Source organism: Xiphophorus maculatus, chromosome 12 (assembly GCF_002775205.1).
Source record: "Xiphophorus maculatus strain JP 163 A chromosome 12, X_maculatus-5.0-male, whole genome shotgun sequence".
Classification (NCBI taxonomy): Eukaryota; Metazoa; Chordata; class Actinopteri; order Cyprinodontiformes; family Poeciliidae; genus Xiphophorus; species Xiphophorus maculatus.
The window spans coordinates 4,858,180-4,884,589 of record NC_036454.1 but is presented as its reverse complement, the minus strand read 5'-3'; the positions used below and the strand labels follow the sequence as shown (position 1 = coordinate 4,884,589).

The 26,410-nt window shown below is 36.9% G+C and overlaps 1 long non-coding RNA gene across 1 annotated transcript; it reads right to left on the bottom strand.

The window, feature by feature from the left end:
* Window positions 1-20,066: 20,066 nt before the first annotated feature.
* Window positions 20,067-20,398, bottom strand: LOC111610305. Its single transcript, XR_002753579.1, has 3 exons — window positions 20,360-20,398; window positions 20,216-20,272; window positions 20,067-20,134 (listed from the first exon to the last, which is right to left on the bottom strand). It is a non-coding gene; the product is annotated as an uncharacterized LOC111610305 (long non-coding RNA).
* Between the last annotated feature and the right edge of the window lie 6,012 nt (window positions 20,399-26,410).

The window sequence follows — 26,410 nt, the reverse complement described above, 5'->3', positions numbered from 1 at the left end:
AATTTTCTTCTTTCTGAGAATTGTTTTTGTAATTGGCTGAAGAACCATTTTGCTATTGTGATTTAAAGCCAAAGTATTTAACTTTTATATTTAAGAAAAATTAGATTTTTACATACACCGTTTCAAATTCTTATGCAAGTGATATTTTCCCAGATTTTCTTAAATGGTCAATGCAAATGATGGTCAGCATAATTTTCAAGTCATGAACTATTACAGTATAAATCAAATTTTACTGAACAAAGCTCCCAATGAGAACAGTATTTTCTTTAAAAATAAAAAATTCAAAATGCACTGTTCCAAATTATTATGCACAGCAGATTTTCTAAACATTTTATGGATTATAAAGAACTGCAGACGGTCATTCTTTGAATGTGCAGCATTATGTGGTCACACGTACTAAAATCAAAAGCTATTTCAATCAAAAACATCTTAACAGACCGAGTTACATGTTAACATAGGAGCCCTTCTTGATATCACAGCACAATTCTTGCATCCATTGAACTTGTGAGTTTGTGGAAAGTTTCTGAAATTATAGTGATTCAAAGAGCCCTGGCACACAATACCAACTATAAATTTAATAGCACAACAAAAAATCTAATCTGTATGACATTTAAATCCAGAACACAGTGTATTGTTAAAACTAACAGATAATCTGTGAAATGATCGATCTCCACCTCCTCCCTGAGCTTATACTGCTATCTGAAGAAAAGCACAGCCCCCGACCGAATACAACCAATCAGAGGGCAGGAGGAGAGTTTTATCGCTGTCAATCAACGTGGTAAACATGCTGCTAAATGTCCTCCATGTGGAGGAAAACACATTTATCCACCATCACTGGTGGCTATGCTAACTAGCCTTACCTTTCACAACAGAAGGGTAGAAGGTTTATCGTAGCAGAGAGTAAGGGAGAAAAAGGTGAGTGGCACACACAGGCATGATTGGCAGCGTTAAGACCCGCCTTCTCACTCTAATTGGTTGTTTCTCGTTAACAAGGCAGAGTCTCTAAGGCAGAGGAGCTCAGTTTTTTCACAGATTATCTAACTCAAACTTTTTTTTATAAAAGTTACAATTTTAAGAAAACATGTTTGTTTTTTCATTTGGGCACAAATGATTCAGTTAAGATAACTTATCACAAAAATTGTGTTTGTTTTGCTCAGATTTCTTCCATTTAACAAATTTTCAAAACCTCCTCTAGAGCAGCAAGCAAAAATAAAAACCAAGGCAGGATGAGTAACAGTGTGAATAAATAATCAAACTGTACCATTTTTTGTATTTCTAAGAGTGACTCAAGGGAAACAATGAGCCAAAACAAACCGACTCCACCCAGCTCCCCTCTCCTTTCTGTACTCCTCCCAGTCTGAGAGCAGCGGGGTGAGAGGATGCCCTGCCCTGGATCGATGAGGAACACCCACATGCATCTGCACTGCAATAAAACCAATTCTGGAGACTCTGAAGATGGAAAATTCATTTTTATACTCCTGGTTTAGGTATTAAAACTATAAGGAGAAGTGAAACACCTCTGAAGAATTCAGAGAGCAACTTCCTTCTTTATGAAATGTAAACAAAAATGGAGTTTTATCAGATTAGCAGTTGTAGGATTAATCTTTTGGCTTTGGTAAAAGGCCACAGTCATCTCTCTCGCTAGTGCTAAACTAGCTTGCTTCTTTTGGTTGCATTTACCCACAATCCCTTGTGCTGGAGTCCATTTTCTGCTTTTGGAGCAGCCTCTAGTCCACTTGGCATTCACAACAGAGATCTAGTCAGGCGGACCAGAGTTTGCTTTTTTTGGTCCACATCAGTTTAATTGTGCGTTCATATCTCCCCAAACGAACTGGATTTTCTAGCCAAGCAAACCAGAGTCTGATTAAAGCGGACTAACAGAGCTGGTGTGAATGAACCTTAAGAAGTATGAATACTTTGAAAGGTAGTAGTACACCGAAGCTACAGAAATTAGAATCAGAAACTTCAACTTCAGTGTCAGGAAGCTGAAGATTCAACCAAACTAAAAACACTCATCCCTTTCTCTTCATCATCACTGTTGCTCATTCACTGATCAATGTAGGTTCAAAATGCAGGAGCGATTCAGCAAAGCATCACAACACGACTTAAATTTGGCATCGTAAGCTGGAACTGCTCAGAAACTGCACTGCCCACTAATCTGCCCACTCTTTTCATTCCACTACGCAGCCTTAGAAACAGAACCACCCACAAACTGAAAACACAAAACTGGACAAGACGTCCAAGATTACATAACTCTGAGCTTTTATGCAACAAGGCCAAGTCAGCGGGTTGGAAAATGTCTTTTTTCCTTTATCTAAAGTGAATGCGTCACTGGTGGCTTTTACAGCATGGATGGGTGGATGGCGTGTGTGTGACTGCAGAAGCCTCATATTGTTTCCTCTCAGATGGAAAGTGGTGCAGATGGCTAAACATGGCTGGCCAGCGTTCAAGGTACCAAGTGGAGCGCCACAACAGGTCCAGATGGACTCGGGCTTTGAGGTTTACTTTCACCTTTTTCAATGTTACTGAATAAAATTCATACACATTTGCCGACTTCTGATCACTTCAGTCGGAAAAATGGTCACTGATTTCAAAACTTTGGCTGAAGTGGTGCTTGTAATTACAGTTTAAGCTTGTTCCGATCAAGTATGAATGAAAACGAATCAAAATAAATACATTACTTTTTAAAAATTGATGGATAAAAATTGTTATTTAACCACGTTAGATAAAATGACTAAGAAGTCTAGCACAAACTCTGACCAGGGGTCAATTAGGTTTATCATAAGTTTGGACGATATGGCATTTCATATCAGTTGTCATTGATAAATATTGATTAGATTTTTGCTTTAAATACAAATACTCCCAAACTGGTTGTGTGACCTTTAATCTTTTACCCAAAGTTGTTAGTTTTTTATTTTTAAGCAGCTATGAGGCAAGGTGGTGAAATCTTTAAACTGCTGCTGAGCAAGTTACTCAACAGGTTGCTGCTAGGTAACCAAAGACTGAGTGAGTTGCTAGGCAACAAAAGAGAGAGTGAGTTAGTGGATGCCACCGGCTAGCTTAACTTAGATGTGAAAGGTTAAGTGATTAAAGTCTGATCACATTTCTAATCATGGTGTATATTGTTATTGATTTCTTGTGCAGTCCTAGTTAATCGATTAATATATGATTTAAAAAGAAAAACAAATATTCTTTCTCCAAAAATAATGCACTGTTGACATCCGCCTAAGTTAGACCTGCAATTCTTCAGCACCATATATAAGTAACATTTAGCTTTTTATACCGTTTTACTTATTTGACATCATGTTTACCATATTTTATGCATCTAAATTAAAACAATTTATCTTCAACCATTGAAATTCAGCAGTTAAAGAAAATATTTGTATACTGTAAGATGTATTCTTCCTTTTGTTGTTTAACTCCACTCTGGGTTGGATATTCTGGGGAGAAGTTTTATTAAAAATATTACAAAAACAGTCAGAGTAACAGAGTGTCAGTGAGAATACACCATGAAACACCTTTTTTCTTTTTTTTTTTCTCCAAAGAGTTTTTTGCGGCGCTAGTGGCTCGTATTTTTTCGACAGACAGGAAGGAGGGTGAGGAGAGGGGGGAAGACATGCGGCAAAGGTCGTCGGGACCGGGAGTCGAACCCGCGACGTCCGCATCGAGGACTAAGGCCTCCAAACGTGGGGCGTGCTAACCCCCTGCGCCACCACAGCACGCCCCGAAACACCTATTTTCTTAAAGTAGGTCTACATCGCATGTGAGAAATGAGCAGGAAAAGATGAATGTTTTCTTCTCGTAAATGATCCCAAAGTGCCACTTGCTGTCGCTCTTTCTGACCCAGATCAAACCTCTAATAGCCGCTTCCAGATAAAATCTGAGACCTCTGCAGTGTTTTCCGAGCGTGGGAGGAGGAGGAGAAGGAACATTGCTCTTTTGAGAAAATGAAAGCAAGCCCCTCTCACGCCTGATGCTAAATTGCCCAAAGGATGTGAGTGATTGATTGTTTTCATTTTTAAGACAGCATTCAGGGAATAGATGCTCCACTCAGAGCAGAACGCTGAGAAAATACTTTCCCTGTTAAGAAATCGAGCAAAGTTCTTGTTTTTGGAAAGAGACGCTTTATACGACACCAAGAGGAAGTTAATGTGGTGAACTTTGAGCCTTAATCTCAACAGGGAAGTGTAACTTAAGAATCTGATGCTTATCTGTATGAATTCCTGATTTTAACAGCATGGAAATGAAAATATTGGTTCTCCTCTTATCTGGATTTCTTTGAGAAGAGAGACACAGTTCATCACATTAGTTCAGTGCAGAGGTCAGCGACCTTTACAACCCAGAGAGCTATTTTTACCTTTGGTCCACCTGAATAAAGTTTGTTTTGGAGCCACAAAAGCTACATGGAACAAATTTGCTTATTTTTTCTTTCTCTGCTAAAGGAAATATACAGAAGAAAATTTAGGCCAGTGGAAAAAAAAAATCAGACTTTAATCTCAGAATTTTGACTGTTATGAAATTAAAATCAGAATTTAAAAAAAAAGTCAAAAAACATGTCAGTGACACTAACAATGGATGGATGGATGGATGGATGGATGGATGGATGGATGGATGGATGGATGACACTCTTCTGTAGAAATGTTTTTAAAGAGATTATGTACACACACACAACTTTAAAAATATATTTTTCTTCAATTGAACAGTACATTTTTATGAAAAATTAGGTCAAAAAAGCATGCAGTTTGCAAGTAACAGCCAAAAAATAAATACTTCATAAAAAACAATTTTTTTTAGTTTGTTAGTGTTATTTTTTGTGGAAATGTTGTGCTTGCGTTGAATAAAAAAAGTCTTGGAAAAATTGCTAAAGCTAGCAGGTTTTTGTTGTCTTTACACTTTTAAAAATTGCTCAGTTTTTTTTAAGCTTGTTTCATTAAGATTAGGAGCCACAGGCTGCAGCTTTGTGAAAAACTTTCTAATTTTAACTGTGTGTTTTGATCCAACTGGTTATTCTATAACTACTATGAAGGCTCTCTAATTCATTATTATTTTAAACTTTTAAGTATAATTTAGTTATTTTTCAATTACAGGTATCAAACTTAATTATACAGAGGATCAAAATAAAACCTACCTACCCAGTTTAACTTACCGTGTCTGATTTCCTCCTGCTTCTTGGGTTCTTAGCCATCTGTAATAGTTATTTATAGAAAATCTTCTCACTTCACTCTATCTGCTGACTGCAGGTTGACTGGGAATCCTTAGAACATCAATATATAACAGTTTTTATACAATGATTATATATCATGTAAATATGGCTCTGTGAATTTGTTCTGACCGGCTCAAGATCTTTTTGTACCTGAAACTGGACTTACAACTTAAATTCCACATAAAATAATTATTAAGAAACCATTATTTTATCTTTATCATGATACCAGATCATGGAGGATAATATGTTTTAAATTTACAGAGAGACTTTTTGTTGAGAATATACACTCCTGTGTTTGTCTTTCTCCTCTTCCTCGACTTTGCTGCATTTCTCCTTCTCCCATCAGGGAGTTACATTTTGACAAGCCTCCTTTTAGTAAGCCAGGGGACGCCTGTGTGTCTCTGCAGGAAGCATAATTAGCCTCATCTTCCTCCTGTTCACCGTCTCCTTCACACAGCCCACCATCCTGCCTGTGGCACTGTTTGTAAATGAGCTCTCCTCTCAGTGATTCAGCTCCTCTGCTAGGAAAGCTTATCCACAACTTGCCTGCACAGTGAAAAGTTCAGCTCTTGCTCTGGAAAAGAGCAAGAGTTCCACTTTCTTTGTCTCTTCAATGTCAACCTCAAAGAAATTCAACAACTCTACACTGCAAAAAGCACTAAATTGTACCAATTACTTTTGCTCTTGAATATCTTAGTCCACTTGAAACTAAGCTAATTTACAAGTAGCTTTTCAGCAAGACATAGCAGCTTGTTTTAAGTCAATAATTCCTTAATATTGATGAAAAGGTTCTAGTTCCACTGGCAGATTATTTCACTTATAATAAGACATTCCTTTCCATGTTTTAAGTGAAATAATATGGAATAATAATTCCAAATCCTATATCCCAAGTCCTATATCTTGCTGAAAAAGTGCTTGTAAGTTAGTTTTACTGTGTACTAAGATATTTGCACTAGAAACTAGTCCAAAAACACTTGGTAAGATTTTGCAGTAATTTCTACTAAAGTCTCCAGAAGGTTTAAGCAAACTGAAGTGACTGTATTTTTTATTTTTTTGTTTGTTTTAAAGAAGTTTCAGTGGAGAACGTCATGAAAAAAAAAATCTTGATAACTTTATGGAATTTGAATTTATAACGGGTATTTATCACGGTCAAATGCAGAAGAATTCCCTGGAAAAACTAACCATAGAAAAATACTGCTATTATAGTACCAATACAAAATCAACAGGAATCATAATTCTTTTTAAGGTAACACTGTTTTGAGAATAATATTTGCAGTAAACAGCAAGTTTTTTGTACTTGCTGTAACATCAATTGCCCATTTGGGATACAAATAAATCTGAATCTGAATCTGAACCTTCAGGGTTCCCATGTCTGTTGGTTAAATAAAGAAACTACTTCAGGATCACTGCCGAAGCTACCATAAACTGTTTCCTTTGCAAATGTGCACAAAACTTTGTCAATATTTCTCTAATGTAAAAAACAAAAAGGATTTGGTCTCAAACTGATAAATGCAGCATCATTTAGATGGGGATCTAATGATGCTGAGGGGGATATTTGGACAGAGCACAAGTATCAATCCAGTTCTTTTTGATATATATATATTCTGCTGTGATTTTAATCTTAATGCTAGGTTCCTAACAGCATTTAATGTCAAAAAACAATAAGTACTATTTTACTAACTCCTTTTTTGACTTGATTGAATATTAAATAAATTTTCAGGATTATTAATGTAGTATTCCCACCTTCATCCTTGAACTTGACTAAATGCTATGCATGCTAAGCGTCCCATGCTGCGGAGAGTGATCTGTGGCCAGCTCTTCAAAAGCAGAAATGATTGCATTTAAACCCGACAGCAGGAGGTTTAATGTGGCCTTTGCAGATCAAACATCCACCGCTGCCTCTGGCCGTCGCGCACGCCATTCCCTGGCATTTTAAACTGACCCAGCGCGGCGAGGATATGTAGCCATGTGTCTCCAAAGGGAACATAGTCTGGTCTGAATGTGGCAAAAATAAAGCAAGAGGGCAGTGGTAGCCTGAAGTTAGAAGATCAGGCTGGTTTAACCCACATAATGAAAAAAATGGTTTGCTTATTTATAAACGCTGTAGTTGGTTTGAGTGTGAAAATCCTCTGCTGGTTTATTCCAGCCTTAATAGCTGTACTACAACAGACAACAGAAATGCTTAAAGGGGCAAGATTATGTTAAATCGACTTTTTGGAGTTTTACATCATGTAATAATGTCATTCCATCATCAAAAGCATACCCAGAGTGTTGAGTTGATTCTTTCATACATGTTTAAGAAATCTTTTAATCTCCATGGCAACCATTCAGCTGTGCAAAGCGTCTAGTTGGACCTAACTCCGCCTTCGAGACGCAGCTCCTCCTCTGAGATGCAGTTTCCAAGCTTCTGCATTACACAGCAGCTTTTCCCCACTCTGCTCCTTCAGACTAGCTAGCAGCAATTAGCAAACACTTGGTAGAATTGCGCAGCAGCTGAGGTCATTATGGGATCTACTTCTCAGTGCAATGCCAGTAAATACGCCGTTAAAGGGTTAATAGAGGAGCCATGTTGTGATGACTCTGGAGTTTCAGAAAGAGTCAGATTTTTTTAATGAGACAGAAGCTTGATTTCAGGGAAAGTCAAACTTCTTTTAAGTTATATTTGACATACATAGCATTTGAAGGTCACATCATTACATAACTATAAATAAAATGGCACTGTGTGCCTGAAAGTCACATAATACTGCCACTTTAGAGAACAAGTTCCTCCGCCTGCAAATGGTCCATAATTCCACCCAGTGTGTGTGAAACAATGCAGAATACTATTAATACCACGTGGGTACGAAGTGAGATTTAAAAGCTCTGACAGCTGGTGGTCGACGTGCCTCGAGTTGCAGCCATTTGTTCGCAGTGTTCTGACAGCGGATTTGATTTACACGTCCCACTCTGTCACAAACAGCGGCCTTTCCTCCTGCCGCTCTGACCTCCGTCAGTCCCGTGTCTTATGAAACTCGTCTTATCAGTCAGGACCTCTGACATCCTCACATCTCGCTTCAATCCTCAAGATGTAAGGACGAGGATCAAGAGAACGTTGATGTGCCTCCCATTAAAGGGTCATTTATTACATAACCGATGTCTTGAACTTGATCCAGATCAGTTTATATAATATTTGTTTTTCTTCGGGGCAAAAGTTCGGTCCTCACAGCTACGTGTCATGTTTGGATTTGGTCATGACGAAGGTTTGGCACAGATATGACAGTTTGTTTGGCTTTACCGCAATTATTTATCTCTAAATTTGTCTTTTTTAATCTATTTACAGGAATAACGATGGTTTTAGAGAAATTCAAGTCAGTGTGCCTTAGTTGTCCAAAAAAGGTATCGCATACAAACTCCTGCATCATGTACACACTTGGCTTTATATCATTCCAAAAGCTTAGACAAAGTATAAAATTTAGCATGCAAAAATTGGGTCATCCTGTATTATCTAGTTGCATAATATAACATCCCCTCTGTAATCTCAGCGCCAGATTATGACACCGGGAATTGGCACACCCAACAGCTGCATCTCCTGTTACTCAGCCGACATCAGACCCAACCTTAAAGCTGACCTGTTATGTTTCCTTAAACAGGTTAGGATGCCTCTGTGGGTTACACAAAACATGTTCATGTTTTGCACAAAATCATTCTTACATAATGAGAATTCAGTCAGCTCAGTTCAGAATGATATGTTTTAAGGCCAAATAAGCTGTTGCTGGCCACAACCCCCAACTCGGCGTTTACACTCAAAAGTGAAAATGTTTGCAAACAGATGCACAACGAAAAGCAGAAGTAGAGCCTCCTGCACAAACAACAAGTATGCAGTAAGTGGTTTCTGGATGGTAAGTTGACAACAAAACACTTGTCTTTTCCAGCAGCCATTGTGCAGCGCATACAGCAGTAAAACTAAACGTACTGGGGGTTGCTAGGCAACAGGCTGGGCTTGCCTAGTTTGCAGGTTTTTGAAACAGCTCCTTCCCCAGACACCAAAGACATTAACTTATTACCAAAAAACGACTGGAAGTTGTTTTTTTCTTTTTAAATTGCTTGGGTTGTTTTTAGAAGCAGTTCTGGAGACATCATGGCAAATTTAGAACTTCATTCCCGAGTGACAGAAAATTCAGAGATGATGGTGCTGAAGCACTCCACATCAAACTAATGTAAGAATGGTTGGTACACCAAGGTACTGGGAAAAAACTTTTTGCCTGTTTTTTGTCATCAGTTTGAAAAGGTTTTGGCTTCCAGTGATCTACAGTTATGAAATAAGAGTGCAGAAAGCCAAACAGGTCAAACTTTAACTGCTTTGTAGCTCCTGGAAGCATCTAATAATATTTCATCATAACTAATTATGCAGTGGTGCTCTAAATATCTCTAAATATTTGTGGTGTTCAAACAGTGTTTACAATGTTTTTACACTAGGAGAAATGATTCAGTTCTGATCTGAATTCCAATTTTGAGTTAAGCTGAGGCAAAATTGACTCAAAATAAACTCCATGTCTAATTACATCTTATCTGAGTAAATGCAGTCTGGGTTTTTCATTGTTCATCAGCAGGTTTTCATCCCTCAGCACTTTTGAGTTAGACATTTATTTGTTTCCTTTGTGTTTTTTGTTACTTTCTGTATTTCCATGGTTCTTCCAGCATCTGAAGGGATTTTTGTGAAACCGTACACAGCATCTCGGAGTTCTGCTTCTGCAGTTTGCTTGCGTTCTGGTCTTTTTTTAACCACCACATCATGACAGAATGTGTTCTTGGGTCTGGTCGGATCAAAGCTCCCTCTGACAATGGATGTGTCAAGGCGGCTTCAAGGCTGTCAGTCAGGACTGATGGCTGGAAGGAATTCCTCCTTAAATTCCTGAGCAGCTGAAACCAGAGAGGGGCAGTTCATCTCAAATGTTTTTAAAGATGGCCAGACAGCTCAGGACAAGGTATTTTGATTTTATTTCATTTTACTATTTTGTCACTTCTCCAAGCGATGTAAAGATTACTGAACATGGAAATAAATTTCCTGAAATCCTTTTAATTTATCCATGTGGAGGTTATTTTCCAGAGATGTTTCAGTATAAATACCGATACTAAGGCCTAGTCCAATAATTCTTGTAAAGTCATTGTCATGTCTTTGATTTTTTACCCGACTGCTTTAAAGTGCAGTAAAAAAAAACAACAACACTATAATATAATAATGAATATTACATTTCACTCACCAATGCTGATCCTGGAGTCTTTTCCAATTATTTATTCTTGACATAATTGGTTAACTAGTTTAGCATAGTTACTATTGTCTAAATGCCAGAAAGCTTTATCATTTCTTTCCAAAGCTTTCTTACAACCAGAAAAGCAACATTTTTGCTTTAGTGCTAAGCTAATGTTATGTTTCCTCTCCGTTTTCATAGGACTTGATGATAAATTGGTAATTTTGTTCCAATTAAATGTGAAAAAAAAAACCATTTAACTAAAGCATTAAAAAGAAATGCTTAAAGATTTCTTTCTAAAGCTTTATCACAACCTACAAAGCAACATTTTTGCTTTAGTGCTAAGCTAATGTTATGTTTCCTCTGTTTTCGTAAGACGTGTTAATAAGTTGGTAATTTTGTTCCAATTAAATGTGGAAAAAAAACCTATTTAACTAAAGCATTAAAAAGAAATGCTTAAAGATTTCTTTCTAAAGCTTTATCACAACCCACAAAGCAACGGTTTTGCTTGAAATACTAAGCTAATGTTAGCATGTTTTCTTTTTTTTATGACTTGATAAGTTGGTAATTTGGTTCCAGTTATATAAAGAAAATGCAATTCAAATATATCTGTGCTCACACGTTCATTAACAAAAGGAGGTTCTGATGTTACAGCTGTTTCTGGTAAATTTTTCAGTTCAGCTTTGTTCAGTAAAATTAACTCCAAAACCTCAAAGTTTCAGGTTTTTCTCAGCAGGTTTCAATAATGTTGCTGAAAATTTATGACAGTGGAACTGGGGATGACAATATTTATGACCCGACAAAAAAAAAAAAAAAAACAATCTTTGATCGAGTGCTTGTCTCGTTTTTTCTTTGATTAGTCTGTAGTGCTTCACCTTTCTGAACGAACCCCAGGTGTTGACGCACCTTTTCTGTCATTTAATTGGTCGTTTACAGCTGCTCTGTCGTTAGTTGCAGACATGCCCCTGTGCACAACGGAGCCCCTCCATTATTCATTCTGCTGTCTGTGGAGGCAGAAGCTGCACTTTCCCTCCTCTGGGATTTATTATTAAGAAAAGCTGTAATCCTTTCCTGCTTTTAATCCATTTCCCCCTGCAATTGTGCCTCACACATTTACAGAGGTGGGTAGTAACTAGGAGCATCTTTACTAAGCTGCACTTTTTACTTTTAGTTGAGTAATTTTATTATGAAGAATCATCTAACCTGCTGTCAGGAAATTCACTGAATGAAGAACAATCTTCACCAGACACATATCTGCAGTTTTTGTTAGAGTTTCATAAGTTTTATATTGATAAAAAAAAATTGGAAAATGTTTTCTTTTTATTCATTTTTTTTATATTAAAATAGATTCATGTGAAGGTTCATAAGTTCATCTTTAGTGTGTCGCTACTTTGCATTACCTATATAGTTTTAAGCTCTTCTCTCAGCCAACATTGTTACAAGTCTTTGAGCAATGAAGCGAAATGCAGTACGTCTGTCTGACAGAAACCCGTTTTTCTATTTTTTGTTACTACCTGCAGAAGAATAATATTTTTTCTTCAAAGTTGCAAATAAATCCGTTCACATGCACCTCAATGTTTAAATAGTCGAGTTCAGCAAGAGGTTGTTTGAATATTAATGAAACTGAGCAGCAAGAACACCAAAATCACAACAGTCTAAAAAACTGGAAACAATATGCAAAAAAAATACAGTGTGATCAAGTTTGAATATCCATTTATGTTTTGTTACAGGTATTATGACATTTCTGTATATAATATACACATTAATTTTAAAAAGCATCAAGCCAGAGTGGTGCAGGGGTATCTGCATCACTATATGATTTATGGAAACCAAAAAGAAGAATTGGTTTGTGGTTTTTATAAACAGGCATCAAGGGTTTTGTGTTTGGCTTGCAAAAATGTTTATTTTTTTAGCACCAAACTAAGTAGTTAGCAAAATAAGTATACAGTTAACCTAAATATCTGACACATTAGGGCAGGGGTGTCAAACTCCAGTCCTCAAGGGCCGGTGTCCTGCAGTTTTTATAAGTGCCACAGGTACAAAACACTGGAATGAAATGGCTTAATTACCTCCTCCTTGTGTAGATCAGTTCTCCAAGCCTTGCTAATGACCTAATTATTCCATTCAGGTGGTGCAGCAAAGGCACAACTAAAAGTTGCAGGACACCGGCCCTTGAGGACTGGAGTTTGACACCTGTGCATTAGGGTGTCCTAACTAAATATTTAACTCTAAACTAAATATTTAGTTGCCACACTAAATATTTACTTTATTGAATATTTACATGCGAGGAAAAGAAAGGTGAAATTAGCAACGACTGAAGCAAATCAGTGGTGCTGAAAACATCCTGAACCTGGTTTGGCATCAGCTAACTTTATTGCCGTTAGCTGCATATTTCACTGACATCCGAGAGGAACTAGTCTATAATTACACAGGCTGCCAAATTTTAAATTTCTTCCACTTTTTTGGCATTTTTATAGACACTTTTCTAGGTTACAGAACGCACTTCACACCGCCACAAACCCGAAAATAACTCTGCCACTCATCCGCCACATTATGATCACAAAGGTTTGGGGATTTGGTTTGCAAATTAGGCTCCCCAACACACACCTATCATCTGAAATGCCCCCTTGCAAAAAGCGCCGTCAATCAAAACGCAGTGAGGAGGCATCTGTGAACCTACAGTGAAATTCACAGAAGAGCACAAATAATAAAGATGTTAATTACTGAGCATATCATTTTCTGTCAGCTTTACAATAAGAACTATAGAATCACAAAAATAAAAACTAATTACTCTCATTATGCTTCTGCAAACAACTGCACACTTGACCTTTTGGATTCAATAGAAGCAGTCTGGTTGGCATTTTGCAAAGCTGTCAAAACGGGGGGGGGGTTGTTCACACTTAATTCAAAATTATACTTCAACATTCATACTGTTTGAGTATAAGTGCGTAAAACAATATTAAACATTGGGAGCACTCCGTGTCAAAGTTTGATTTGCTGTTATTCAAACAAAGAAGCTCAGATTCTTACTAAATTTTGCAGGATGTATAAGGCTGATTTGCTTCACTAGTATGAGCAATTTAGTCAAGATTGTCAAAGAATTGTGAAAGATACAGATATTTGTGTTAAACGCAAACTTGTGAAAAAAACTGAGTGAGGTATATGAAAATATGGCCATAGGTAGAGTATTATGAAATGTTGAAAACAATTTTTAAAAAAGCAACCTGAAAATTTGAGCTCATTTGGATGAACGCAATATTTTTTTAGGAATTTTGTAAAGTTTGGAGGTTAGATTAAGCATTTTCACATTTTTGTAAATGATGCCTCCACACTTAAGCCAACACTGACCATATTAAGATAAGACCTACGGCATCTAGGTATGTGCAATGTTTTCCTTTCAGGATATTGTGGGGTGAACTCTGCGTGTTTTGTTTTTTTTCTGCAGTATAATTTCTATGATGAGTTAGTCAGCAACTGAGTTACATTTTAATATTCAAATCCTAAACTTAAGAAGAAACACAAATTGCTGAAATAAAAGAAACGCAAAGAAAAGAAAATGCAGAGATTACCACCTGAGGTGTCCATTGAATTAAATTCAACATAAAATAGTTGAACATTTTTTATCTTCAGCAGCAAGAGAAAGATCATCTTTCATTTTTTTCAAAGTGAATGTATTAATGTTAATTTTCAACAGATCTTAAGGTCATTTACATTTTTTTATGATCTTATTTTGTAGGTTTTTTCAGTTTTATCACCAAACAAAGCCATCATGTTGCCTAATGAATCCTTTTTGTTATAAATGTGATTCTTTCCTCCTGCTTCTTACAGAAAGTCATTTAAGTTAAATATGTGAACAGTGAGCAAAGTTTCATTTATGTATTTAGGCATTTAACATTTATTATCGGGAAAAAATACGAACTGAATTTTAAAATCTACCAGTTAACCTCCTGGTCGTGTTTTTGGACAGTCCAATGTATTCACAGGGAGAACATGTGAACCCCATGCCGGACTAAAGTGTTTGAACTCAGCAGAAACTCTGTGATTTGCATTTAGTATAAAAACAAAGCCTTAACCTTACTGCCACACATGGTCAATACCAACCACAAACTATCCTGAACTATCTGATTAGTGAAGCAACACTGTTTCTTTTCAAACAAACCCGATTAAAATTCTGTAGTTGTGGATCAGAACCTTCCTGTTTGGGTGCGTTTGTGTTTCTGAAAGAAATCTGCAGCTTGTGACTCATCTACACATGTGTGAAATCAGGAATCACGGCGGCTGTTTGGAGACAACGTTTGTTTTAGTCAAAGTTATTAATTGCCCATTGTCCAAGATCCAAAGAGCCACTCGGGGCTCCAGAGCCGCAGGTTGCAAACCCGTCCTAAGCTAATGAGAATTTGTGGAAACTATTAATGCTAATTTATTCATTTGTGTGTGAAGTCCATCACTAAAAAGCACGAAAGTACAAATTATCATTCATCAGCTAATTAAACGAGGCCAACAATGGCACAATTACAGCAAGGACAGCCTGAAACCTGCTTCAAGCCGATATTTGTTTCTCACAACAGGCCACATCTGCATTCACTGGTTGATTGCTGAGCTTTGCAAGGTCATAAATTAATCACTGAACATTCAAATCCTCATTTGATAGATTGTTGGTCAGTTTTCTGGTTTTTAAAAAGTTGTGAAAAGAAGGCAGATGTTAATTTAAATTTCTCCAATTTGATCTTGGCTAAACTATGTACGGTTTTTATTTAACATTCTCCGTTCTCACACTGCAACTCTTCTTTCCAAAATTGTTCTAATTCAGCCACAATGAAGAAGGTCAAATTTCCATTAACCATAAAATGGTACAAATTATCACAAATCCGCTTAAAGGAAACGCGGCAATAAAAAACAAAACAAAAAAAAAAACTCAGTTTTCAATAAGGTTTTGCACTCAGATGCCATGATTTTTTCAGTCGCATCAATATTGATGTACTTTGCAAAACTGCAATGGAAACACTTGTCACATCACGAGTCAAATGATTAGCAATCGGATGTTTCCACTGTTGGAGACGACCAAAAAGATAACAGGAAGTAGTAGGAGGATGATCATTTGTTGTCAGAAAAAACAGTTCTGCTTTCAGAGCATCACATAGTTCATAAAAAGTTGAGTTTATCAATCAAAAGTGTTGAATCCAAAGCTCTTCTGTTCGCAATGGCTGAAATGTGAGTACATCTTAACTGTCTACATCCATTGCTGCCATGATTTTTAACGACTTATTGCATGAACAATATGTGATCACATGTGATCTTTATTTAATTTCTTATTTAATGGAAACACCACAAATGCTAAATTGTTTTTCTTTAAACATCAGCAGAATATCAACAAAGATTTGCACACAATTGTAATAGAAACAAATTTTCTCCTCCTAGATTTTCAGCTAGAGAGCAAAGTTTATGGTTCCATCAGTTCCAGCAGGTTGTCTAGCTCTTAAAGGGCAAAACAGTCCCACATCATAATGCTGCCACCACCATGTTTGAGATCTTTTAGTTTAAATCAGCCATTTACTACAAAACATCACAGAGTTGAGATCAGTTTTAGTTTCCCCATTTTACAAAAAACTGCTTTATTAAAAGAAAAGTAAAAAATTATAATCGACAAATGCAGGAAAAACAAACGGTTGTGAAGTTTTCGGTTTATGTTTTAGCTTAAAATTCTCGTTTCAGCTCTTAAACAGGGTAGTTTGGTGTCGAGGAATTGTTAATATTCACGCTATTGTGCAACTGAGCTTATAAAAAATGTCACCATAGAAAAATTGTTATATTTTTATTGATTTTAGAGCTCTACCTGCAGCATTTCCTGAGGCTCTAAACAGCATCAGATGGTTTGTTCTGTTCCTCCAACCAGTGATAAACAGCAAGTCGTGGCAGATTTACTCAGCCTCGTCCTGTTCTACAATTTAACAAATGACTTAACAAATGTCACTTAACTGAATAAAAAGCCTTTGCTTGCCACAGGGCAGGATTCATCATGAATAAAACATGAAACAACCCCCATCTCCCGGCATATAAGGACACAAAAGTCCCCTCCTCCCATGTGTCTTCTTACACTACAGTGGCAAACAAAGACATACTGCTTATTATTTGATCTAGATCTCAGTGTTTAATAGCTAATATATGCATAGAGCAGCCTAAGGCATCTTCAGCGCATAAATTTAAGACGTGTTTTTTTTTGTGAGGCTTAATGTTTGGGTTTGATAAGAGAAGCTATTTTTCTCCAAGGCTTTGGACAAAATGTTTTAGTTCCTTTAACTGAAATGAAGACTTTCTACACAAAGAAACAAACGATGACTTTGAAGGTGGAAAACTTGAAAAAATGTATATGCATTTCTGTGGAAAACACGGCTACTAGATACTAGAAGGTCCAACGTTATAACATTTCACAACTTTGTAAAAAAAAACTTAAAATAAAAAAATAAAGTTAGTGTGGGAGAGGAAAGAAGGTCAGCTATGCTTGCTTGACTTTGACAACCTTAACATGTAGATGTGCTGCAGAATTTGGTGGGTAAAAAAAAAGCGACCCACACACCACCTCTCTGAAAGATCATCATCAGAGGAGGCGTTTACATTAGCTGATCTGCACCACTGTGTCCAGACAATCATTTATTAATCGTAAAATAATCTAACCTGAAAGCATAAAACTGTAATGGACTGAATGTTCGTTACAGCTCCTGTTGAAAGCCGATACATTTTAATCTCTACTCTGTTAGCTAATAGAGCTGTTGTTGAATAGTTGCTATGGCAACGGGTTTGTGTGTAGCATAACCGACACTAAAAGCAACAAAAAAGATAAGAATACGAGTGGTTTAGAGTCGCTCTTCAGTGTTTCTCTGCGTCATTTTCTGCGGCTCACCGGACTATATCTCCAGTTTTCATTTTGTTAACAGAATCATTCTATTATGGACCGAGGCTATCGATAGAAAGTAAAAGAATCGTCTTTTTGCCCTCCAGCGCTGTGCGCATGCACAATATATCCAGATGTGAACGACAACATACAACATCTCTATAATTCTGTTTATTTATCTGACCACTCTTGGAAAAACCGATGAGGTTCCGTTAAATTGGTCGGTTTCCTGTCAAAATCCTGACTTTTAGGAATGGTCCACAAATTTTCAGCAGGATTCAGGTGGAGGCTGTCACCTTCACATAAAGATAAATTAGTTGGGATGTTCAGGTGGATGGGGTTTGTGGTTACCAAGGTTCAAACCTGTTAAAACCTTGAAGACGCTGGTTTAAATCAACATGAACCAAGAGGTTGCTCAACAACAGAGAAATCTTTTGTTCTGGATTATTATGCATAATAAGAGCTCACATGTACATTTATAATTCTGACAGGAAAATAAAAGACATATTTTAATGGTTTCCCCACTCAAGTGTCAAAACAGGAGGCGATGCTTGGAGCTTTCTCCGGTAATGATAGTTGGTTAATAAAATGAGACCACGGATCGCTGCCTAAACTCATTACCCGCCCCGTTTCCACCACAGCGCCGTGATGCTCACAATTAGAGGCCTTTCTCAGTGCCCTTAATTTCAGCGATTACCACAGTATAGAGCCGTACAGTGTACAAATTAATACTTTCAATCGCTTGCTGGTGTATTGTTCTTATCCCTTTGTTATTTTTTCATATCAGCCTAGTAGCAGCCGTGTTAATGTCGGTTTATGTTAATGGCTTCTCTTCCCTTATACGTTTTCCTCTTTTTACTAGTTGAAAAAAGAACGCGAGTGGTTCTTTTAACATTAACATTAAATGTCATCATTATATCATCTCAGTAATGGCATCTTCAGGGCTTTGCTGATGCATATTTTACAATCAAAGCAACAAAGTTTTGGCCCTTAGCAACCGTTAAAAACAAGTCAAGTTTAATCTCTGGAAACAATTTCAAATGTCGTACAAACAATGCAGCATTGAGAGACGCTCTTTACATAAGTTTAATCTCACAAAGTTATTGCAAAACAAAAGAATTTACAGAAAATACCTGTTAAATTTAGAATAAATCCCCTGCAGTTCTATTAATTATGTCTTGATTTATTCGGTGCAAAAAGAAAATGAACTAAAATAACAAGACACTGAATTACATATTACTTAATATTAGGGAACAATGTGGAGGTAAAATGTTTTTAAAAATCTAAAATATTGGGACAGGAGAAGAAGTTATCTTCTAAATTTAAATTGTTTTTACTGTATAAAATGCTTGTGCTGCTGTGTCTCTATTAAAAACTAACAAATTACAACCATCCATCACAACCTTCAGGTGGCGCTTTTGCAAATGAAGCTTCAGCAATCCATATTAGTCACTCTTACTTGTTAAACTATGTAAATTACCTCTGGGTACTTACGTTTTCACAGCTTAGTTCTGCTGAAAGCAGATGCTACTTGGATGTGCAGACACATGGAAGACCGATTGACAAATAGGTTTCCTGTAAGCAAATTATATTTGCACAGTTGGTAACTCCAGGACCCAGTCATGTGAAATTGATAAACTACACTACTATGAAAACAAATTGGTGTGTTGGGTCCTTAAGCCAGTCGTTTGATTATGCATCACTCAATGAAGCTCATTGTGGACACAAAAGAACATTTTTCCTATGTTATGAGTGAAACCATCTGCCAGAGGGTCTACAACCATCATCAACATTAATAATAATTTAAAACAAGCTCCCATATCTTGCTGAAAAGTTACTTGTAAGTTATTATTGTCTTATTTAAAGTGTACAGATATATTTGCACTATAAACTAGACAAAAATTACTGTAAGATTTTGTGTTTTTGCAGTGTTTAGTATGGAAATGTGCTTTTATAATGGGGAAATTTTTGTGCAACAGCAGCAAAGTCACAGTCAATAACAGCAAATAAACTCACACACAGATAGAATAGATATTTAGAAATGCATATCAGAAAAAGGCAAGTTACCTGCTCATCATGTCTTCCTTAGATATGATGAGCAGGTTCATCATGTCGTATGAAGCGGCTCCAACAACTCAGCATCCTAAGATAACTAAATCTTCATCACTGCAGATGGAGCACTAGCTGGATGTAGTATGATCTAAAATGTAACATTTGATCATTGCTTTGACATTTGAGTAGCAATGACACAAATCGGATCTGAGGGTTGAAATGCTGAAGCAACAGAATTTCTCAACATGGTCAGAAAAAATTTGGCTGGACCCGTTTAAAGCTGCTTTGAGATCGCAAAAGTTCAACCTGAAAACTTTAAACTATATTTTATTGAAGAGTGATTAAAACATGGCACAAAGCACATAATACATATGAGTGTTTTAAGATCCTGTCAGATGTTTCCAGAAAATACATGTTAGAGTTTTAGACTACCTACCTTTATGGATTTTGCACTAATGTTTCCTGATTGACTCATTGCATTCGTTATTACTCATATATCCAACCCACATGGCCACTTAAAGTCAAGCTTTCATATGATAACTCTCCTTATTGGGGTTAATCAGCTTAAACTTCACTGCAGTGCCGCGCTCCCTCCCCTGACAGACCGGAAAGTCGCTAAGCCTATTTTATTTCCTCTTGGATTACTGGACTCAGAGAATGAGGGGTGGATGATGAGCTATTGGTCAAGCTTGATTGTAGCTCCAAAGTGACAACTCTGGCACGGCTTTCTTAAGACGGGCTCTTTAATTTTTGCCGTGAAAACTACAGAAATAAAAGACAAAGCTTTAGACATAGATACATTTACAGACAGACAGGTGACACGTGCTTTGACAAAAAAGTTACCTCGTGGCCGCCTGCCACTTCGGAGGTCTTTAACAGAATGATTCGTCGTTGTACACTCTAAACCAAAATATTAAGTAATTAAAACACCATAAAACACCATAACCAATAAATTCACAAAACATTACAAACATAAATACAAAATACCTTGACAACGACAGGACACGAGGCTGCTACACATAGCTCTAGCACCAGCTTCTGCTTCTTCTATGCTTACTTAAGTCTCGCAGCCTCACACATGTACACAAATCTCGCGATACCTTTCGACAAAAAATTATTTGACACGAAATAAAATACAATCATTTAACACAAATCTTAAAACGTGAACCAAACAACTTAAAATACATTATTCTATCTTTCAGAAATAAACATACATTTTTTCAAGAAATAAACTATTTTATTGACACTTACATTGATCTTGTTTGGCACATATGGCGTTTATTTTCCTCGCAACACCGATTCATTTAGAAAACATAACTGAGCTGTTATGACTTCTTCAAGGCAAAATCAGGGTCAGTTTTTACTAGATTCTACCCAAATTTGAGGAACAAGTCAAACATTTTTTCTCTTATTCTAATTAATTAAATTTGTTTTTAATAAAATAAGTGCAAAGATATAAGTAAATAATCTTATCTTGAATTTTTTAAAACCAGGAGGATTACTGGGGAAAATTTTCTTGTATGCCATTGAATAAGACGCAGGAACCCTTAAGTGATATCACTGGGCTTTCTCCAAATTCAAGCAATTTCCAACAATCCAAGTACCCTGCTTTACTGAGTTGGTTTAATAATGTAACATACCCAGTATTGTTGTACTTCTATTTGGGTCTCCCCTGCTTCTAAAAACACTATAAAAAAAAACTAAATCTTACCAATTATTTTCTTTAGTTTCTAGTGCAAATATTTTAGTATATTTGAAGACAAAAAAAAACAAGTAACTTTTCAGCAAAATATAGGAGCTTGATTTAAGTAAATAATTCCTTATTATTAAAAAGTACTAAATCCATTGACAGATTATTTCACTTATAACAAGACCTTCTTCCCCTGATGCAAGTGAAATAATTTTCCACTGGCACTAGTACTTTTTCCATCCATATTAAGGAATTGTTAACTTTAAAAAAGCTCCTATATCTTGCAGAAAAGACACTTGTAGGTTAGTTTTGTCTTATTTTAAGTAAACTAAGATGTTTACACTAGAAACTAGGCAAAAATACTTGGCAAGCTTTTTCAGTGAACACCCACCAGCCGATCTTTAGCAATAAGTTCAAGTTATTTGTAATATAGAAAATGAGCAGATTCAAAACCCTTCGGAATGCAACGTCACTTATCAGCAGGCACTGCCCGTTACCTAGCAACCCCAGCAAAGCCTAGCCTGTTACCTAGCAACAAGCACTTCTCTACTACGAGAAGTGCAGACCAGAGTTCCCTTAATACATTTTTTTATTTTTTAAAATCAGACAAAACCCGGCTACCTGGAAGAAAACTTTTAAAGAAATGAGGGAAAGACATTTGGCCAGCCAAACAATAAATCTATGTAAATTTTTTCCAATCCAGGTTTGCCTTTCCATTTCTTGAATTAATTTTGTGTGGCCTAGATAACCAATGTGATCCAGGATTTTATCCTTTGGCATTTGAGCATTCAGACCTTCAATCACGGAGGAAACATTTTGTGAGTATAAAATGTAGGTCAGACACTTCCTTCCCTCAGTTAAAAGAGTGGTCATGCCAAGGATTATACAGTGTGCCATTGAAAACCAGGTATTAAGTGAACACAGCAGGAACATAAACACACACACGCTCAGAGAAATGAGTACAAGCTGGGCTTGAGGCCAATGTCCAGGCCGTGACTAATAATCACAAGACCAGACAGCATTGAGATGTGCTTCCATGTAGCCAAGTGTGCAAAACAAACACATCCAAAGGCATTCCCACCCTGAACCAGACAGCTAAATTCATCCCTGCAGCTCTGTGTTTATCCCTGTAGAGGTCCGTGAGAGTAGACCCCACCTCTGCTTTGACAAGGTTACATAACATAAGGTGTGTGTGTGTGTGTGCGTGTGTGTGTGTGTGTGTGTGTGTGTGTGTGTGTGTGTGTGTGTGTGTGTGTTTAACATGATCCATTAGGCTACCTTCACACTACAGGTCTTGATGCTCAATTCAAATTTTTTGTTGAAATCTGAAATCTTTACTAATCAAATATGACTGCAATCAGACTTCAGTGTCAGCAATGAGAGTCAACAGTGTCGTCACAAGATCATAAGAACATGAAGGAAGCTAACAGCAGCGGCGTTTTGTGGAGCATTTGTAGAGAAGTCTGTTTGGATGTAAAGTCAAAGCCAAGAATGGTGGAATTGGGATGTGATGTGCTTCAGTGACAGGCTTCTTTTAAAATTTAAAAATCATAATTTTCAGCCATTATATATGTCCAAATTTCTTCATCTAGCTTTTTCTGGTGCAGAATTATGACAAATGTCTCACATCAATGACACAAAAGTTGAATAACATATGAATGACCATTCAGACTGCGGACGCTTTAAAGTAGGTAATTCAAGCATCTACCCGAAATAGAACCACATACGGAAATGGAACAGATTGGAAGTGGGTCGCTCACGATGCAATCCTGGTCATTTGTTTTAATACCATTTCTGTTTAAGGTGATGAGATCTATAGACATGTAGCGTGACATCACACACACAAAATCCTGTCCTGCAGCTCCCTGCTGCAGGGCAAAAAGATGCTCACCGGCAATGACTACCATTGTTTTGAGCTGTCAAGTTGTCAACATATCATGCTAAACCTTAAACGTACAAATGATATATAGAAGAAAAAGGGACAAAGTGCTTTACTACCAATTGTCAATACTACCACAACTAGATAACAAGGTCAGGATAATGTTTAAAAAGAAAACAAATAGTGAGGGAGAAGATGTAGGTCAGTTATGCTAGCTTGACTTTTACAACCTTAACTGTGCAATTCTGTGTTTTGGTTCAGTAACAAAAAAAATGGCAACATACACTAACTGATAGATCAGTAGAGCAGCTGTTTAAATTAGCTAATCAACTACCGTTGTGTTCGATTAGCTAATAGCAGCTGTAGCTAATCTACCACGGCGATCAGTTGTTAATCGCAAAATAAACATGAAGCCTAAAAACATAAAACTGTAATGGACTGAATGTACGGTTATTTGTGTGGGAAATGTTTGTGTTTTTTGGTGCTGAATCCTGAAACATACAGGCGTTGATGTCAGTTGCTATGGCAACAAGTCTGTTGTCATAGCATAGCTGACAGACAGAAAGCAAGAAAAAAAATGGTTTTCAGTTTTTCAACTTTTTTTCTGAGTTATTTTTGTCTTTGCTGTGTATATTAATAAAACCTACATCTCCAGGTTTCATTTAGTTGGGGCCTGCCATGCAAAGCAATGGCAGGAACCTATTACTATTGTCGGAGAAAGTGTTTCTTTAATTGGGGCCTGCCATGCAAAGCAATGGCAGGAACCTATTACTATTGTCGGAGAGAAGCGTCTCTTTAATCTTTATTTTTCTTCCGTAACCGTTAATGCGGCTCGTACCGCTGGGTGCACACCTACAAATGAGGTATCAAAACGTGCAGAAAATTCACGCCATTGGAGCTATTACTTCTGGTGGGATTTGGGCTTAACGTGGCGACATAATTCGCAAAAAACTACGAAAAAAACCCCATTATAACTCAATGGGAAAAATCCTAGAAATACCCTATTTTTGAGGATTTGCTGTGTCGTCACAAATTCATCTAGAAATGCCATTCAAATTTCATTTTGTAGATACGTCTGTGATCTCTTCGAAAGTGAAGACGGCTCGTCGATACCAGTTACGGTTTGTCCACAATTTGCCTCTAAGCGACCCAAACTTTCTCATTTTTGCTCAAATTAGAGTGACAGCCGATGTAGGTTCAGATATGGGCACAACATTTCTTTCTCTCATCACTGTAAATGCTCTGAGTGAGGTACAGATATGAATCTCGGGACTATCGCAGAAGACACATTGAACTGTCATACGCTGCAAACGCTTTTCGAATATGTATTACGGTTCCCGAACAAGAAGGATTTGTTTCCAATGCTTTTTTTCAGTAAAACGTGTTTGCTCAAACACACAATTGTGTGTTTGAGAGCTCAGAGCTCAGAGCTCACACCTGCTGAGACCATTATTTGCCATAGCAACGGAACTCAAGAGGCTATTGGCTGCTGGTTAGGACTACGAATACGCATCGCTGTAGTTCTATATATAGTGGAATACTCAGTTGAAACAGAGGTTGACTGAACTGGCCTTTAGAACTAATTGCTGCTATGGGCTGTATATAACTGATTTAACTCAGTAACTGTTACACATGGGATTAGTTTTGAACTTTAAAATTAAGCATATTGAAAATTTCACAATAAAAGCCCTGAATATTTTTACATGACGTAATTGCTCTTTTTTGGCTTTATTTGACTTTTTCATCCAAAGCACTGTTACACATGGTATTAGTTTGGCCCTTTAAAATGAAGCTTAACAAAAATTTCAAAATAAAAGCCTTGAATATTTTTACATGACGTAATTGCTCTTTTTGGCTTTATTTGACTTTTTCATCCAAAGCACTCTTACACGTGGTATTAGTTCAGAACTTTAAAATGAAGCATACTGAAAATTTCAAAATAAAAGCCTTGAATATTTTACATGAAGTAATTGCTCTTTTTGGCCGTATATGACTTTTTCATCCAAAGCCATGTTACACATGGGATTAGTTCGGAACTTTAAAATGGAGCATAATAATAATTTCAAAATAAAAGCCTTGAATATTTTTACATCAGGTAATTGCTGTTTTTGGCTTTATGTGACTTTTTCATCCAAAGCACTGTTACACGTGGTATTAGTTTGGCCCTCTGAAATGAAGCATACTGAAAATTTCAAAATAAAAGCCTTGAATATTTTTACATCATGTAATTGCTTTTTTTGGCCATATATGACTTTTTCATCCACAGCACTGTTACACATGGGATTAGTTTGGAACTTTAAAATGGAGCATAATAATAATTTCAAAATAAAAGCCTTGAATATTTTTACATCATGCAATTGCTGTTTTTGGCTTTGTATGACTTTTTCATCCAAAGCACTGTTACACATGGTATTAGTTTGGCCCTTTGAAATGAAGATTAACAAAAATTTCAAAATAAAAGCCTTGAATATTTTGACATCATGTAATTGCTCTTTTTGGCTTTATTTGACTTTTTCATCCAAAGCACTGTTACACATGGTATTAGTTTGGCCCTTTGAAATGAAGCTTAACAAAAGTTTCAAAATAAAAGCCTTGAATATTTTTACATGACGTAATTGCTCTTTTTGGCTTTATTTGACTTTTTCATCCAAAGCACTGTTACACATGGTATTAGTTTGGCACTTTTGAAATGAAGCATACTGAAAATTCCAAAATAAAAGCCTTGAATATTTTTACATCAGCTACTTGTGTTTTGAGCATTATACAACTATTTTAACCCAAGGACTATTACGCATGGGATTAGTTTGGCCCTTTGAAATGAAGCATACTGAAACTTCCAAAATAAAAGCCTTGACAACATTTTAAATCGTACCGAATGGTGCACGTCCGCCTCGCTTAACGTTCTTGCGGTTCTCCGCGTGCCACTGGTCACGTCGCGGCGTTCTTTGGCGTCGACGCCGATTTGTGGCGCGACGACGCCGGGCCCGAACCCCACGGGCGCGCCTTGGCAGGCCCCGGCTAAATTTCTTCCAAAATTTTCTAGTCTTCTTTATTTTTCTTCCGTAACCGTTAATGCGGCTCATACCGCTGGGTGCACACCTACAAATGAGGTATCAAAACGTGCAGAAAATTCACGCCATTCCAGCTATTACTTTTGGCGGGATTTGGGCTTAACGTGGCGACATAATTCGCAAAAAACTACGAAAAAAACCCCATTATAAGTCAATGGGAAAAATCCTAGAAATACCCTATTTTTGAGGATTTTCTGTGTCGTCACGAATTCACGTAGAAATGCCATTCAAATTTCATTTTGTAGATACGTCTGTGATCTCTTCGAAAGTGAAGACGGCTCGTCGATACCAGTTACGGTTTGTCCACAATTTGCCTCTAAGCAACCCAAAGTTTCTCATTTTTCCTAAAGTTAGAGTGCGTCTCTGGCTGCTTAGAGTGAGAGATGAAGACAACTTTT